Consider the following 14,878-nt stretch of genomic DNA (forward strand, 5'->3'; position numbering starts at 1 on the left):
ACCATCCTAAAAGGAGGATGACGTCAAACACAAACTCTTGGAAGTTGCATCCGTACCGCTTGAGAAAATGTACGCAAAACATTCTCACCTCTTTATGCACCGCTAGGATTTTCTGTTGACAATGACATAACTAGACTGCACACGCGTGCTCACAAACCAGACGTGACCTGATTCACTGAGGATGACTCAGTGAATGAGGTAGCCTAGCTTGTAAATTTGAGATTTACACATGCTAAGAAGTTTCAAGCTCGTCCAGCTCAGTGAGCTTCCGCTCAAATGCATGTCAGTGGCGCTGTGGCTTAGTTGGTTAAAGCGCCTGTCTAGTAAACAGGAGATCCTGGGTTCGAATCCCAGCAGTGCCTTATGTTGGACAAGATGGACCATCCGAAAAGGAGGATGATGCCAAACGCAACCTCTTGCGTGTTGAAAGTTGCATCCGTACCGTTTGAAAAAAAGTATGCAAAACACTAACACCTCTCTATCTTCCGCCAGCATTTTATTTAGACAATGAAATACCGTGACAGCACGCACACACTCACAAACCAACGCAAAGCTGCTTAAACACGTAGTACACGCACACCTCTGCCTTTAACCTACACCCTCCTAAACGTCTCGTCCCCTGTGACCTATGAAGATGACTCAGTGAAGGAGGTAGCCTAGGGTAAAAATTTGAGATTTACACGTTAAGACGTTTCAAGCTCGTCCAGCTCAGTGAGCTTCCGCTCAAATGCATGTCAGTGGCGCTGTGGCTTAGTTGGTTAAAGCGCCTGTCTAGTAAACAGGAGATCCTGGGTTCGAATCCCAGCAGTGCCTTATGTTGGACAAAATGGACCATCCTAAAAGGAGGATGACGTCAAACACAAACTCTTGGAAGTTGCATCCGTACCGCTTGAGAAAATGTACGCAAAACATTCTCACCTCTTTATGCACCGCTAGGATTTTCTGTTGACAATGACATAACTAGACTGCACACGCGTGCTCACAAACCAGACTTGACCTGATTCACTGAGGATGACTCAGTGAATGAGGTAGTCTAGCTTGTAAATTTGAGATTTACACATGCTAAGAAGTTTCAAGCTCGTCCAGCTCAGTGAGCTTCCGCTCAAACGCATGTCAGTGGCGCTGTGGCTTAGTTGGTTAAAGCGCCTGTCTAGTAAACAGGAGATCCTGGGTTCGAATCCCAGCAGTGCCTTATGTTGGACAAGATGGACCATCCGAAAAGGAGGATGATGCCAAACGCAACCTCTTGCGTGTTGAAAGTTGCATCCGTACCGTTTGAAAAAAAGTATGCAAAACACTAACACCTCTCTATGTTCCGCCAGCATTTTATTTAGACAATGAAATACCGTGACAGCACGCACACACTCACAAACCAACGCAAAGCTGCTTAAACACGTAGTACACGCACACCTCTGCCTTTAACCTACACCCTCCTAAACGTCTCGTCCCCTGTGACCTATGAAGATGACTCAGTGAAGGAGGTAGCCTAGGGTAAAAATTTGAGATTTACACGTTAAGACGTTTCAAGCTCGTCCAGCTCAGTGAGCTTCCGCTCAAATGCATGTCAGTGGCGCTGTGGCTTAGTTGGTTAAAGCGCGTGTCTAGTAAACAGGAGATCCTGGGTTCGAATCCCAGCAGTGCCTTATGTTGGACAAAATGGACCATCCTAAAAGGAGGATGACGTCAAACACAAACTCTTGGAAGTTGCATCCGTACCGCTTGAGAAAATGTACGCAAAACATTCTCACCTCTTTATGCACCGCTAGGATTTTCTGTTGACAATGACATAACTAGACTGCACACGCGTGCTCACAAACCAGACGTGACCTGATTCACTGAGGATGACTCAGTGAATGAGGTAGCCTAGCTTGTAAATTTGAGATTTACACATGCTAAGAAGTTTCAAGCTCGTCCAGCTCAGTGAGCTTCCGCTCAAATGCATGTCAGTGGCGCTGTGGCTTAGTTGGTTAAAGCGCCTGTCTAGTAAACAGGAGATCCTGGGTTCGAATCCCAGCAGTGCCTTATGTTGGACAAGATGGACCATCCGAAAAGGAGGATGATGCCAAACGCAACCTCTTGCGTGTTGAAAGTTGCATCCGTACCGTTTGAAAAAAAGTATGCAAAACACTAACACCTCTCTATCTTCCGCCAGCATTTTATTTAGACAATGAAATACCGTGACAGCACGCACACACTCACAAACCAACGCAAAGCTGCTTAAACACGTAGTACACGCACACCTCTGCCTTTAACCTACACCCTCCTAAACGTCTCGTCCCCTGTGACCTATGAAGATGACTCAGTGAAGGAGGTAGCCTAGGGTAAAAATTTGAGATTTACACGTTAAGACGTTTCAAGCTCGTCCAGCTCAGTGAGCTTCCGCTCAAATGCATGTCAGTGGCGCTGTGGCTTAGTTGGTTAAAGCGCCTGTCTAGTAAACAGGAGATCCTGGGTTCGAATCCCAGCAGTGCCTTATGTTGGACAAAATGGACCATCCTAAAAGGAGGATGACGTCAAACACAAACTCTTGGAAGTTGCATCCGTACCGCTTGAGAAAATGTACGCAAAACATTCTCACCTCTTTATTCACCGCTAGGATTTTCTGTTGACAATGACATAACTAGACTGCACACGCGTGCTCACAAACCAGACTTGACCTGATTCACTGAGGATGACTCAGTGAATGAGGTAGTCTAGCTTGTAAATTTGAGATTTACACATGCTAAGAAGTTTCAAGCTCGTCCAGCTCAGTGAGCTTCCGCTCAAACGCATGTCAGTGGCGCTCTGGCTTAGTTGGTTAAAGCGCCTGTCTAGTAAACAGGAGATCCTGGGTTCGAATCCCAGCAGTGCCTTATGTTGGACAAGATGGACCATCCGAAAAGGAGGATGATGCCAAACGCAACCTCTTGCGTGTTGAAAGTTGCATCCGTACCGTTTGAAAAAAAGTATGCAAAACACTAACACCTCTCTATCTTCCGCCAGCATTTTATTTAGACAATGAAATACCGTGACAGCACGCACACACTCACAAACCAACGCAAAGCTGCTTAAACACGTAGTACACGCACACCTCTGCCTTTAACCTACACCCTCCTAAACGTCTCGTCCCCTGTGACCTATGAAGATGACTCAGTGAAGGAGGTAGCCTAGGGTAAAAATTTGAGATTTACACGTTAAGACGTTTCAAGCTCGTCCAGCTCAGTGAGCTTCCGCTCAAATGCATGTCAGTGGCGCTGTGGCTTAGTTGGTTAAAGCGCCTGTCTAGTAAACAGGAGATCCTGGGTTCGAATCCCAGCAGTGCCTTATGTTGGACAAAATGGACCATCCTAAAAGGAGGATGACGTCAAACACAAACTCTTGGAAGTTGCATCCGTACCGCTTGAGAAAATGTACGCAAAACATTCTCACCTCTTTATGCACCGCTAGGATTTTCTGTTGACAATGACATAACTAGACTGCACACGCGTGCTCACAAACCAGACTTGACCTGATTCACTGAGGATGACTCAGTGAATGAGGTAGTCTAGCTTGTAAATTTGAGATTTACACATGCTAAGAAGTTTCAAGCTCGTCCAGCTCAGTGAGCTTCCGCTCAAACGCATGTCAGTGGCGCTGTGGCTTAGTTGGTTAAAGCGCCTGTCTAGTAAACAGGAGATCCTGGGTTCGAATCCCAGCAGTGCCTTATGTTGGACAAGATGGACCATCCGAAAAGGAGGATGATGCCAAACGCAACCTCTTGCGTGTTGAAAGTTGCATCCGTACCGTTTGAAAAAAAGTATGCAAAACACTAACACCTCTCTATCTTCCGCCAGCATTTTATTTAGACAATGAAATACCGTGACAGCACGCACACACTCACAAACCAACGCAAAGCTGCTTAAACACGTAGTACACGCACACCTCTGCCTTTAACCTACACCCTCCTAAACGTCTCGTCCCCTGTGACCTATGAAGATGACTCAGTGAAGGAGGTAGCCTAGGGTAAAAATTTGAGATTTACACGTTAAGACGTTTCAAGCTCGTCCAGCTCAGTGAGCTTCCGCTCAAATGCATGTCAGTGGCGCTGTGGCTTAGTTGGTTAAAGCGCCTGTCTAGTAAACAGGAGATCCTGGGTTCGAATCCCAGCAGTGCCTTATGTTGGACAAAATGGACCATCCTAAAAGGAGGATGACGTCAAACACAAACTCTTGGAAGTTGCATCCGTACCGCTTGAGAAAATGTACGCAAAACATTCTCACCTCTTTATTCACCGCTAGGATTTTCTGTTGACAATGACATAACTAGACTGCACACGCGTGCTCACAAACCAGACTTGACCTCATTCACTGAGGATGACTCAGTGAATGAGGTAGCCTAGCTTGTAAATTTGAGATTTACACATGCTAAGAAGTTTCAAGCTCGTCCAGCTCAGTGAGCTTCCGCTCAAATGCATGTCAGTGGCGCTGTGGCTTAGTTGGTTAAAGCGCCTGTCTAGTAAACAGGAGATCCTGGGTTCGAATCCCAGCAGTGCCTTATGTTGGACAAAATGGACCATCCTAAAAGGAGGATGACGTCAAAGACAAACTCTTGGAAGTTGCATCCGTACCGCTTGAGAAAATGTACGCAAAACATTCTCACCTCTTTATGCACCGCTAGGATTTTCTGTTGACAATGACATAACTAGACTGCACACGCGTGCTCACAAACCAGACGTGACCTGATTCACTGAGGATGACTCAGTGAATGAGGTAGCCTAGCTTGTAAATTTGAGATTTACACATGCTAAGAAGTTTCAAGCTCGTCCAGCTCAGTGAGCTTCCGCTCAAATGCATGTCAGTGGCGCTGTGGCTTAGTTGGTTAAAGCGCCTGTCTAGTAAACAGGAGATCCTGGGTTCGAATCCCAGCAGTGCCTTATGTTGGACAAGATGGACCATCCGAAAAGGAGGATGATGCCAAACGCAACCTCTTGCGTGTTGAAAGTTGCATCCGTACCGTTTGAAAGAAAGTATGCAAAACACTAACACCTCTCTATCTTCCGCCAGCATTTTATTTAGACAATGAAATACCGTGACAGCACGCACACACTCACAAACCAACGCAAAGCTGCTTAAACACGTAGTACACGCACACCTCTGCCTTTAACCTACACCCTCCTAAACGTCTCGTCCCCTGTGACCTATGAAGATGACTCAGTGAAGGAGGTAGCCTAGGGTAAAAATTTGAGATTTACACGTTAAGACGTTTCAAGCTCGTCCAGCTCAGTGAGCTTCCGCTCAAATGCATGTCAGTGGCGCTGTGGCTTAGTTGGTTAAAGCGCGTGTCTAGTAAACAGGAGATCCTGGGTTCGAATCCCAGCAGTGCCTTATGTTGGACAAAATGGACCATCCTAAAAGGAGGATGACGTCAAACACAAACTCTTGGAAGTTGCATCCGTACCGCTTGAGAAAATGTACGCAAAACATTCTCACCTCTTTATTCACCGCTAGGATTTTCTGTTGACAATGACATAACTAGACTGCACACGCGTGCTCACAAACCAGACTTGACCTCATTCACTGAGGATGACTCAGTGAATGAGGTAGCCTAGCTTGTAAATTTGAGATTTACACATGCTAAGAAGTTTCAAGCTCGTCCAGCTCAGTGAGCTTCCGCTCAAATGCATGTCAGGGGCGCTGTGGCTTAGTTGGTTAAAGCGCCTGTCTAGTAAACAGGAGATCCTGGGTTCGAATCCCAGCAGTGCCTTATGTTGGACAAAATGGACCATCCTAAAAGGAGGATGACGTCAAAGACAAACTCTTGGAAGTTGCATCCGTACCGCTTGAGAAAATGTACGCAAAACATTCTCACCTCTTTATGCACCGCTAGGATTTTCTGTTGACAATGACATAACTAGACTGCACACGCGTGCTCACAAACCAGACGTGACCTGATTCACTGAGGATGACTCAGTGAATGAGGTAGCCTAGCTTGTAAATTTGAGATTTACACATGCTAAGAAGTTTCAAGCTCGTCCAGCTCAGTGAGCTTCCGCTCAAACGCATGTCAGTGGCGCTGTGGCTTAGTTGGTTAAAGCGCCTGTCTAGTAAACAGGAGATCCTGGGTTCGAATCCCAGCAGTGCCTTATGTTGGACAAGATGGAACATCCGAAAAGGAGGATGATGCCAAACGCAACCTCTTGCGTGTTGAAAGTTGCATCCGTACCGTTTTAAAAAAAGTATGCAAAACACTAACACCTCTCTATCTTCCGCCAGCATTTTATTTAGACAATGAAATACCGTGACAGCACGCACACACTCACAAACCAACGCAAAGCTGCTTAAACACGTAGTACACGCACACCTCTGCCTTTAACCTACACCCTCCTTAAAGTCTCGTCCCCTGTGACCTATGAAGATGACTCAGTGAATGAGGTAGCCTAGGGTAAAAATTTGAGATTTACACGTTAAGACGTTTCAAGCTCGTCCAGCTCAGTGAGCTTCCGCTCAAATGCATGTCAGTGGCGCTGTGGCTTAGTTGGTTAAAGCGCCTGTCTAGTAAACAGGAGATCCTGGGTTCGAATCCCAGCAGTGCCTTATGTTGGACAAAATGGACCATCCTAAAAGGAGGATGACGTCAAACACAAACTCTTGGAAGTTGCATCCGTACCGCCTGAGAAAATGTACGCAAAACATTCTCACCTCTTTATGCACCGCTAGGATTTTCTGTTGACAATGACATAACTAGACTGCACACGCGTGCTCACAAACCAGACGTGACCTGATTCACTGAGGATGACTCAGTGAATGAGGTAGCCTAGCTTGTAAATTTGAGATTTACACATGCTAAGAAGTTTCAAGCTTGTCCAGCTCAGTGAGCTTCCCCTCAGATGCATGTCAGTGGCGCTGTGGCTTAGTTGGTTAAAGCGCCTGTCTAGTAAACAGGAGATCCTGGGTTCGAATCCCAGCAGTGCCTTATGTTGGACAAAATGGACCATCCTAAAAGGAGGATGACGTCAAACACAAACTCTTGGAAGTTGCATCCGTACCGCTTGAGAAAATGTAAGCAAAACATTCTCACCTCTTTATGCACCGCTAGGATTTTCTGTTGACAATGACATAACTAGACTGCACACACGTGCTCACAAACCAGACGTGACCTGATTCACTGAGGATGACTCAGTGAATGAGGTAGCCTAGCTTGTACATTTGAGATTTACACATGCTAAGAAGTTTCAAGCTCGTCCAGCTCAGTGAGCTTCCGCTCAAACGCATGTCAGTGGCGCTGTGGCTTAGTTGGTTAAAGCGCCTGTCTAGTAAACAGGAGATCCTGGGTTCGAATCCCAGCAGTGCCTTATGTTGGACAAGATGGACCATCCAAAAAGGAGGATGATGCCAAACGCAACCTCTTGCGTGTTGAAAGTTGCATCGGTACCGTTTGAAAAAAAGTATGCAAAACACTAACACCTCTCTATCTTCCGCCAGCATTTTATTTAGACAATGAAATACCGTGACAGCACGCACACACTCACAAACCAACGCAAAGCTGCTTAAACACGTAGTACACGCACACCTCTGCCTTTAACCTACACCCTCCTAAACGTCTCGTCCCCTGTGACCTATGAAGATGACTCAGTGAAGGAGGTAGCCTAGGGTAAAAATTTGAGATTTACACGTTAAGACGTTTCAAGCTCGTCCAGCTCAGTGAGCTTCCGCTCAAATGCATGTCAGTGGCGCTGTGGCTTAGTTGGTTAAAGCGCCTGTCTAGTAAACAGGAGATCCTGGGTTCAAATCCCAGCACTGCCTTATGTTGGACAAAATGGACTATCCTAAAAGGAGGATGACGTCAAACACAAACTCTTGGAAGTTGCATCCGTACCGCTTGAGAAAATGTACGCAAAACATTCTCACCTCTTTATTCACCGCTAGGATTTTCTGTTGACAATGACATAACTAGACTGCACACGCGTGCTCACAAACCAGACTTGACCTGATTCACTGAGGATGACTCAGTGAATGAGGTAGCCTAGCTTGTAAATTTGAGATTTACACATGCTAAGAAGTTTCAAGCTCGTCCAGCTCAGTGAGCTTCCGCTCAAACGCATGTCAGTGGCGCTGTGGCTTAGTTGGTTAAAGCGCCTGTCTAGTAAACAGGAGATCCTGGGTTCGAATCCCAGCAGTGCCTTATGTTGGACAAGATGGACCATCCGAAAAGGAGGATGATGCCAAACGCAACCTCTTGCGTGTTGAAAGATGCATCCGTACCGTTTGAAAAAAAGTATGCAAAACACTAACACCTCTCTATCTTCCGCCAGCATTTTATTTAGACAATGAAATACCGTGACAGCACGCACACACTCACAAACCAACGCAAAGCTGCTTAAACACGTAGTACACGCACACCTCTGCCTTTAACCCACACCCTCCTAAACGTCTCGTCCCCTGTGACCTATGAAGATGACTCAGTGAAGGAGGTAGCCTAGGGTAAAAATTTGAGATTTACACGTTAAGACGTTTCAAGCTCGTCCAGCTCAGAGAGCTTCCGCCCAAATGCATGTCAGTGGCGCTGTGGCTTAGTTGGTTAAAGCGCCTGTCTAGTAAACAGGAGATCCTGGGTTCGAATCCCAGCAGTGCCTTATGTTGGACAAGATGGACCATCCTAAAAGGAGGATGACGTCAAACACAAACTCTTGGAAGTTGCATCCGTACCGCTTGAGAAAATGTACGCAAAACATTCTCACCTCTTCATGGACCGCTAGGATTTTCTGTTGACAATGACATACCTAGACTGCACACACGTGCTCACAAACCAGACGTGACCTGATTCACTGAGGATGACTCAGTGAATGAGGTAGCCTAGCTTGTAAATTTGAGATTTACACATGCTAAGAAGTTTCAAGCTCGTCCAGCTCAGTGAGCTTCCGCTCAAATGCATGTCAGTGGCGCTGTGGCTTAGTTGGTTAAAGTGCCTGTCTAGTAAACAGGAGATCCTGGGTTCGAATCCCAGCAGTGCCTTATGTTGGACAAGATGGACCATCCGAAAAGGAGGATGATGCCAAACGCAACCTCTTGCGTGTTGAAAGTTACACGTTAAGACGTTTCAAGCTCGTCCAGCTCAGTGAGCTTCCCCTCAGATGCATGTCAGTGGCGCTGTGGCTTAGTTGGTTAAAGCGCCTGTCTAGTAAACAGGAGATCCTGGGTTCGAATCCCAGCAGAGCCTTATGTTGTCCAAAATGGACCATCCTAAAAGGAGGATGACGTCAAACACAAACTCTTGGAAGTTGCATCCGTACCGCTTGAGAAAATGTCCGCAAAACATTCTCACCTCTTTATGCACCGCTAGGATTTTCTGTTGACAATGATATAACTAGACTGCACACGCGTGCTCACAAACCAGACGTGACCTGATTCACTGAGGATGACTCAGTGAATGAGGTAGCCTAGCTTGTAAATTTGAGATTTACACATGCTAAGAAGTTTCAAGCTCGTCCAGCTCAGTGAGCTTCCGCTCAAATGCATGTCACTGGCGCTGTGGCTTAGTTGGTTAAAGCGCCTGTCTAGTAAACAGGAGATCCTGGGTTCGAATCCCAGCAGTGCCTTATGTTGGACAAGATGGACCATCCGAAAAGGAGGATGATGCCAAACGCAACCTCTTGCGTGTTGAAAGTTGCATCCGTACCGTTTGAAAAAAAGTACACAAAACACTAACACCTCTCTATGTTCCGCCAGCATTTTATTTAGACAATGAAATACCGTGACAGCACGCACACACTCACAAACCAACGCAAAGCTGCTTAAACACGTAGTACACGCACACCTCTGCCTTTAACCTACACCCTCCTAAAAGTCTCGTCCCCTGTGACCTATGAAGATGACTCAGTGAATGAGGTAGCCTAGGTTAAAAATTTGAGATTTACACGTTAAGACGTTTCAAGCTCGTCCAGCTCAGTGAGCTTCCGCTCAAATGCATGTCAGTGGCGCTGTGTCTTAGTTGGTTAAAGCGCCTGTCTAGTAAACAGGAGATCCTGGGTTCGAATCCCAGCAGTGCCTTATGTTGGACAAAATGGACCATCCTAAAAGGAGGATGACGTCAAACACAAACTCTTGGAAGTTGCATCCGTACCGCTTGAGAAAATGTACGCAAAACATTCTCACCTCTTTATGCACCGCTAGGATTTTCTGTTGACAATGACATAACTAGACTGCACACACGTGCTCACAAACTAGACGTGACCTGATTCACTGAGGATGACTCAGTGAATGAGGTAGCCTAGCTTGTAAATTTGAGATTTACACATGCTAAGAAGTTTCAAGCTCGTCCAGCTCAGTGAGCTTCCCCTCAGATGCATGTCAGTGGCGCTGTGGCTTAGTTGGTTAAAGCGCCTGTCTAGTAAACAGGAGATCCTGGGTTTGAATCCCAGCCGTGCCTTATGTTGGACAAAATGGACCATCCTAAAAGGAGGATGACGTCAAACACAAACTCTTGGAAGTTGCATCCGTACCACTTGAGAAAGTGTACGCAAAACATTCTCACCTCTTTATTCACCGCTAGGATTTTCTGTTGACAATGACATAACTAGACTGCACACACGTGCTCACAAACCAGACGTGACCTGATTCACTGAGGATGACTCAGTGAATGAGGTAGCCTAGCTTATAAATTTGAGATTTACACATGCTAAGAAGTTTCAAGCTCGTCCAGCTCAGTGAGCTTCCGCTCAAATGCATGTCACTGGTGCTGTGGCTTAGTTGGTTAAAGCGCCTGTCTAGTAAACAGGAGATCCTGGGTTCGAATCCCAGCAGTGCCTTATGTTGGACAAGATGGACCATCCGAAAAGGAGGATGATGCCAAACGCAACCTCTTGCGTGTTGAAAGTTGCATCCGTACCGTTTGAAAAAAAGTACGCAAAACACTAACACCTCTCTATGTTCCGCCAGCATTTTATTTAGACAATGAAATACCGTGACAGCACGCACACACTCACAAACCAACGCAAAGCTGCTTAAACACGTAGTACACGCACACCTCTGCCTTTAACCTACACCCTCCTAAACGTCTCGTCCCCTGTGACCTATGAAGATGACTCAGTGAAGGAGGTAGCCTAGGGTAAAAATTTGAGATTTACACGTTAAGACGTTTCAAGCTCGTCCAGCTCAGTGAGCTTCCGCTCAAATGCATGTCAGTGGCGCTGTGGCTTAGTTGGTTAAAGCGCCTGTCTAGTAAACAGGAGATCGATCCTGGGTTCGAATCCCAGCAGTGCCTTATGTTGGACAAAATGGACCATCCTAAAAGGAGGATGACGTCAAACACAAACTCTTGGAAGTTGCATCCGTACCGCTTGAGAAAATGTACGCAAAACATTCTCACCTCTTTATTCACCGCTAGGATTTTCTGTTGACAATGACATAACTAGACTGCACACGCGTGCTCACAAACCAGACTTGACCTGATTCACTGAGGATGACTCAGTGAATGAGGTAGCCTAGCTTGTAAATTTGAGATTTACACATGCTAAGAAGTTTCAAGCTCGTCCAGCTCAGTGAGCTTCCGCTCAAATGCATGTCACTGGTGCTGTGGCTTAGTTGGTTAAAGCGCCTGTCTAGTAAACAGGAGATCCTGGGTTCGAATCCCAGCAGTGCCTTATGTTGGACAAGATGGACCATCCGAAAAGGAGGATGATGCCAAACGCAACCTCTTGCGTGTTGAAAGTTGCATCCGTACCGTATGAAAAAAAGTACGCAAAACACTAACACCTCTCTATGTTCCGCCAGCATTTTATTTAGACAATGAAATACCGTGACAGCACGCACACACTCACAAACCAACGCAAAGCTGCTTAAACACGTAGTACACCTCTGCCTTTAACCTACACCCTCCTAAACGTCTCGTCCCCTGTGACCTATGAAGATGACTCAGTGAAGGAGGTAGCCTAGGTTAAAAATTTGAGATTTACACGTTAAGACGTTTCAAGCTCGTCCAGCTCAGTGAGCTTCCGCTCAAACGCATGTCAGTGGCGCTGAAAGTTGCATCCGTACCGCTTGAGAAAACGTATGCAAAACTTGAATTTCCCTTTGGGGATCAATAAAGTACCTATCTATCTATCTATCTATCTATCTAACACCCTCTGAAAAAGAGGAGGACTTTAAACGCATCCTCTTCAGTATTGAAAGTAGCTTTCATACCACTTTTGAAAACGTGCGAAAAACAATTTTACCTCTCCACCTGCCTCTATGGGCTGAACATTAATTTCTTGGAATCAGGATAAAATATGCTGACAACTGTAAAACCACCCCTAAACTCTACCTGAGAAAAAAAATGCTAAGCCTGTTTTTTATGTGACAGCATGGTTCCCTATTTTTATTTTTTTGGATTTGTCAATGGCAGGGAAATCTCCTCTGGAAAGAATCTTATCTTCACGTGGGTCAGTCATATCCATACCGTTAAATTACAAGGTGAGCATTGTACAAAGTGACAATGCTTTCTCTTTCGAACCTCATGACATTGGTCAAACCACCTTTGTTATCTCTGAGCTGATAAGTGTGTGTGTGTGACTATTTGCTCACTAAGAAGGCCTTGCTTGCCGCAACTATTTTGTATTCAATCATTCACTTTACATTTCAGTCCTAGAGTGAGGAAGAAGGATGCAGTGCTGTTTTGTGAATAGGTCATGTGTCCACAGATGAGCGTGGATCGACCAGCTGCTGTGTTGCAGTCATTGCTGTCCACTTACATAGTGTGCAAACCTGAGGGAATATGCCATCTGGTGGACACAGCGTTGTATGTCATATGTTCACATCTTACAAAATACAGTCATATTCAGTCATGGTACTGATTCTAAATTCATACATGTCTCTAAAAGGCATTCAAAAACCATATAAACATCTCAAACACTGGTGTCCAGGTGGACACTCACTGACGCGGATGTGTTAGGTGTGGTTATGGTTATGTATGGTCATGTATATTGGCCATTCACCCACTTATCCCTCAGATTACATACCTATCATCCCAATATGCATCTTGCACACATTACATACATACATTTGCACTATAACTTCTGCACTTTATCACTCCACTCCATGTGTACTTGTCTTGACACTATGCCTTATTTGTATATTGTATTTTGTATATTATGTTAATACGTTGATATGTGCCTATATGTATACTGTTGTCTATACTGTACAGTATGTGTCTTTATTACTATTGTCTATTGAATGTGTACTACTACATGTCTATTTGTTGAATGTACAGAGAGTACACCTACCGAAGTCAAATTCCTTGTATATGTAAGTATACTTGGCCAATAAAAACTGATTCTGATTCTGATATATGGGTTAGGTTAGGTGTGGTTATGTATGGGTTAGGTATGGTTTGTTCAGTGTTACTAATTAAGTGTTCAAAATATACTTATTATAGTGATTCAAATGTTTTTAACCAATGTGCATAAGTAATGATTTACCAGAGTCAGAAAAGGAAGTTTCCTGTTTGATGTTGGTGTTTGTTTGTATGTGGTTGTGAACACAATTTGTTACCGTGGACACTCCCAACGTTATTTTCCAGCGTGTTTGACGGTAACTTCCCCGGCCTGCGCATGTGATGCTGACACATCTTCAAATTGGATTTTGAGTGTGTGGCACTATCTGTGACAGGCTATGAGTGTGTGTGTGTGTGTGTGTGTGTGTGTGTGTGTGTGTGTGTGTGTGTGTGTGCGCGCAGTGCTGTTTTAAGGAGTTGTGAGGCCCGGTGCTATGTGCCAGGAGGAGGCCCTATATCACCTAGACCAGACTTTCTCAAACTTCTTTGATCTGAGGCCCGTCATGGAAGACTTTGGGGTCATAGGGTCCACATGCACATCAGCGGACTGCTGTACTAATGTAGGCCTAACACATAATTATAGCATGTTGAAGTATGATGCTTGCATGATACGTATATGCATACAAATGGCGGAGCAGATAGGCGCAAATCACTGATCTGGAGATATTTAACAGGAAGACCTGTTATGCTACAATAGCTTTTGTCCACGTTATATTCACATTTGAATAATATACTACCGTTATACTCAGTGCTAGACACCATATTAAATAGTCTCTGCTTTGTTTTTATGGAAGTTGCAAGAATTCACGTCGTTCTATTAAATGTCGTTAGTTAAATAGCCTTCCAACAGGTTGAAGAGGAGCTTGCTACCGACTTTATGGAGTGGTTTCAGTTTCTCTCGGGCAGACGCGCACACGCATGCATTGAATGACAGATACCACCACTCAATTGTATGCCTCTATGTTTGATGACACCAAATTAGCAAGTATTTCCTCCAGATTGCAGAAACGTTTCTTTTCTTTTTCTGTCGGTCCGCAGTTCCTTGATCGTCAGAGGAAGCACCAGGCATAGCCTAATTTCACTCCCCGGCTCTGGCTCATAGTTTGAGAAACGCTGGCCTAGACGCACATGACACGCACACGAACCCTCGAAGCCACACATACTGACACATCAGCGCTTTGATGTCCAAAGCAACAGAACCACTATGCAAACTTGTGATTGTCAACTGGTAGGCCTACCTGGTTCTTCCACTTCTCGATCAGCATCAGTTGTGTCTACAAAGTCTGGCTAGTCCTGGCAGTTGGTTGGCTAGTGGTGGTGGGTGGGTTGGGGGTGCATCCACAGCAGCAGGCTGGCTAGCCGGTGGATTCGTGGAAACACTCCACATATTTGTTAAATTTGATGTCTACTTTAGTAATTCTAATCTTCTTTCATCCTTTAGATCCTTTCACTTTATTTTTTGGCCCCACTCGGATGCTTTCTTTGGCCTGAATTGTTTGCTAGTTATTGCTGTGCTCACTCTGAATGTTGTTATGCGCGCGTTCGATGAGGCTCCCCGAGGCCCCCTAGAGGCGAGGCCCGGGGCTGCAAGTGTTAAGCCGGGCCTGTGTGT

The 14,878-nt window shown here is 45.3% G+C and overlaps 29 non-coding genes across 29 annotated transcripts; all 29 read left to right on the top strand.

The window, feature by feature from the left end:
* The first annotated feature begins 288 nt into the window (after nt 1–288).
* trnat-agu (transfer RNA threonine (anticodon AGU)) lies at nt 289–362 on the top strand. The gene has a single exon. It is a non-coding gene; the product is annotated as a tRNA-Thr (tRNA).
* Nucleotides 363–739: 377 nt separating this feature from the next.
* Nucleotides 740–813, top strand: trnat-agu (transfer RNA threonine (anticodon AGU)). The gene has a single exon. It is a non-coding gene; the product is annotated as a tRNA-Thr (tRNA).
* Nucleotides 814–1,118: 305 nt separating this feature from the next.
* On the top strand, nt 1,119–1,192 carry trnat-agu (transfer RNA threonine (anticodon AGU)). Its single transcript has one exon. It is a non-coding gene; the product is annotated as a tRNA-Thr (tRNA).
* Nucleotides 1,193–1,569: 377 nt separating this feature from the next.
* trnat-agu (transfer RNA threonine (anticodon AGU)) lies at nt 1,570–1,643 on the top strand. Its single transcript has one exon. It is a non-coding gene; the product is annotated as a tRNA-Thr (tRNA).
* A 305-nt stretch (nt 1,644–1,948) lies between these two features.
* trnat-agu (transfer RNA threonine (anticodon AGU)) lies at nt 1,949–2,022 on the top strand. Its single transcript has one exon. It is a non-coding gene; the product is annotated as a tRNA-Thr (tRNA).
* Nucleotides 2,023–2,399: 377 nt separating this feature from the next.
* Nucleotides 2,400–2,473, top strand: trnat-agu (transfer RNA threonine (anticodon AGU)). Its single transcript has one exon. It is a non-coding gene; the product is annotated as a tRNA-Thr (tRNA).
* A 305-nt stretch (nt 2,474–2,778) lies between these two features.
* On the top strand, nt 2,779–2,852 carry trnat-agu (transfer RNA threonine (anticodon AGU)). Its single transcript has one exon. It is a non-coding gene; the product is annotated as a tRNA-Thr (tRNA).
* Nucleotides 2,853–3,229: 377 nt separating this feature from the next.
* trnat-agu (transfer RNA threonine (anticodon AGU)) lies at nt 3,230–3,303 on the top strand. The gene has a single exon. It is a non-coding gene; the product is annotated as a tRNA-Thr (tRNA).
* A 305-nt stretch (nt 3,304–3,608) lies between these two features.
* trnat-agu (transfer RNA threonine (anticodon AGU)) lies at nt 3,609–3,682 on the top strand. The gene has a single exon. It is a non-coding gene; the product is annotated as a tRNA-Thr (tRNA).
* A 377-nt stretch (nt 3,683–4,059) lies between these two features.
* Nucleotides 4,060–4,133, top strand: trnat-agu (transfer RNA threonine (anticodon AGU)). Its single transcript has one exon. It is a non-coding gene; the product is annotated as a tRNA-Thr (tRNA).
* A 305-nt stretch (nt 4,134–4,438) lies between these two features.
* On the top strand, nt 4,439–4,512 carry trnat-agu (transfer RNA threonine (anticodon AGU)). Its single transcript has one exon. It is a non-coding gene; the product is annotated as a tRNA-Thr (tRNA).
* Nucleotides 4,513–4,817: 305 nt separating this feature from the next.
* trnat-agu (transfer RNA threonine (anticodon AGU)) lies at nt 4,818–4,891 on the top strand. The gene has a single exon. It is a non-coding gene; the product is annotated as a tRNA-Thr (tRNA).
* A 377-nt stretch (nt 4,892–5,268) lies between these two features.
* trnat-agu (transfer RNA threonine (anticodon AGU)) lies at nt 5,269–5,342 on the top strand. Its single transcript has one exon. It is a non-coding gene; the product is annotated as a tRNA-Thr (tRNA).
* Nucleotides 5,343–5,647: 305 nt separating this feature from the next.
* On the top strand, nt 5,648–5,721 carry trnat-agu (transfer RNA threonine (anticodon AGU)). The gene has a single exon. It is a non-coding gene; the product is annotated as a tRNA-Thr (tRNA).
* A 305-nt stretch (nt 5,722–6,026) lies between these two features.
* trnat-agu (transfer RNA threonine (anticodon AGU)) lies at nt 6,027–6,100 on the top strand. Its single transcript has one exon. It is a non-coding gene; the product is annotated as a tRNA-Thr (tRNA).
* Nucleotides 6,101–6,477: 377 nt separating this feature from the next.
* Nucleotides 6,478–6,551, top strand: trnat-agu (transfer RNA threonine (anticodon AGU)). The gene has a single exon. It is a non-coding gene; the product is annotated as a tRNA-Thr (tRNA).
* Nucleotides 6,552–6,856: 305 nt separating this feature from the next.
* Nucleotides 6,857–6,930, top strand: trnat-agu (transfer RNA threonine (anticodon AGU)). The gene has a single exon. It is a non-coding gene; the product is annotated as a tRNA-Thr (tRNA).
* A 305-nt stretch (nt 6,931–7,235) lies between these two features.
* On the top strand, nt 7,236–7,309 carry trnat-agu (transfer RNA threonine (anticodon AGU)). The gene has a single exon. It is a non-coding gene; the product is annotated as a tRNA-Thr (tRNA).
* Nucleotides 7,310–7,686: 377 nt separating this feature from the next.
* trnat-agu (transfer RNA threonine (anticodon AGU)) lies at nt 7,687–7,760 on the top strand. Its single transcript has one exon. It is a non-coding gene; the product is annotated as a tRNA-Thr (tRNA).
* Nucleotides 7,761–8,065: 305 nt separating this feature from the next.
* Nucleotides 8,066–8,139, top strand: trnat-agu (transfer RNA threonine (anticodon AGU)). Its single transcript has one exon. It is a non-coding gene; the product is annotated as a tRNA-Thr (tRNA).
* Nucleotides 8,140–8,516: 377 nt separating this feature from the next.
* On the top strand, nt 8,517–8,590 carry trnat-agu (transfer RNA threonine (anticodon AGU)). Its single transcript has one exon. It is a non-coding gene; the product is annotated as a tRNA-Thr (tRNA).
* Nucleotides 8,591–8,895: 305 nt separating this feature from the next.
* On the top strand, nt 8,896–8,969 carry trnat-agu (transfer RNA threonine (anticodon AGU)). Its single transcript has one exon. It is a non-coding gene; the product is annotated as a tRNA-Thr (tRNA).
* Nucleotides 8,970–9,100: 131 nt separating this feature from the next.
* Nucleotides 9,101–9,174, top strand: trnat-agu (transfer RNA threonine (anticodon AGU)). Its single transcript has one exon. It is a non-coding gene; the product is annotated as a tRNA-Thr (tRNA).
* Nucleotides 9,175–9,479: 305 nt separating this feature from the next.
* trnat-agu (transfer RNA threonine (anticodon AGU)) lies at nt 9,480–9,553 on the top strand. Its single transcript has one exon. It is a non-coding gene; the product is annotated as a tRNA-Thr (tRNA).
* A 377-nt stretch (nt 9,554–9,930) lies between these two features.
* trnat-agu (transfer RNA threonine (anticodon AGU)) lies at nt 9,931–10,004 on the top strand. Its single transcript has one exon. It is a non-coding gene; the product is annotated as a tRNA-Thr (tRNA).
* A 305-nt stretch (nt 10,005–10,309) lies between these two features.
* trnat-agu (transfer RNA threonine (anticodon AGU)) lies at nt 10,310–10,383 on the top strand. Its single transcript has one exon. It is a non-coding gene; the product is annotated as a tRNA-Thr (tRNA).
* A 305-nt stretch (nt 10,384–10,688) lies between these two features.
* Nucleotides 10,689–10,762, top strand: trnat-agu (transfer RNA threonine (anticodon AGU)). Its single transcript has one exon. It is a non-coding gene; the product is annotated as a tRNA-Thr (tRNA).
* A 377-nt stretch (nt 10,763–11,139) lies between these two features.
* On the top strand, nt 11,140–11,217 carry trnat-agu (transfer RNA threonine (anticodon AGU)). The gene has a single exon. It is a non-coding gene; the product is annotated as a tRNA-Thr (tRNA).
* A 305-nt stretch (nt 11,218–11,522) lies between these two features.
* On the top strand, nt 11,523–11,596 carry trnat-agu (transfer RNA threonine (anticodon AGU)). Its single transcript has one exon. It is a non-coding gene; the product is annotated as a tRNA-Thr (tRNA).
* The last annotated feature ends 3,282 nt before the right edge of the window (nt 11,597–14,878 follow it).

The sequence above is a fragment of the Alosa pseudoharengus genome, unplaced genomic scaffold, assembly GCF_046254945.1.
Source record: "Alosa pseudoharengus isolate Yale_2024_CS ecotype anadromous, Long Island Sound unplaced genomic scaffold, YU_APseudo_1.1 YU_APseudo_1.1_scf_7, whole genome shotgun sequence".
In the NCBI taxonomy this organism is placed as follows: domain Eukaryota; kingdom Metazoa; phylum Chordata; class Actinopteri; order Clupeiformes; family Clupeidae; genus Alosa; species Alosa pseudoharengus.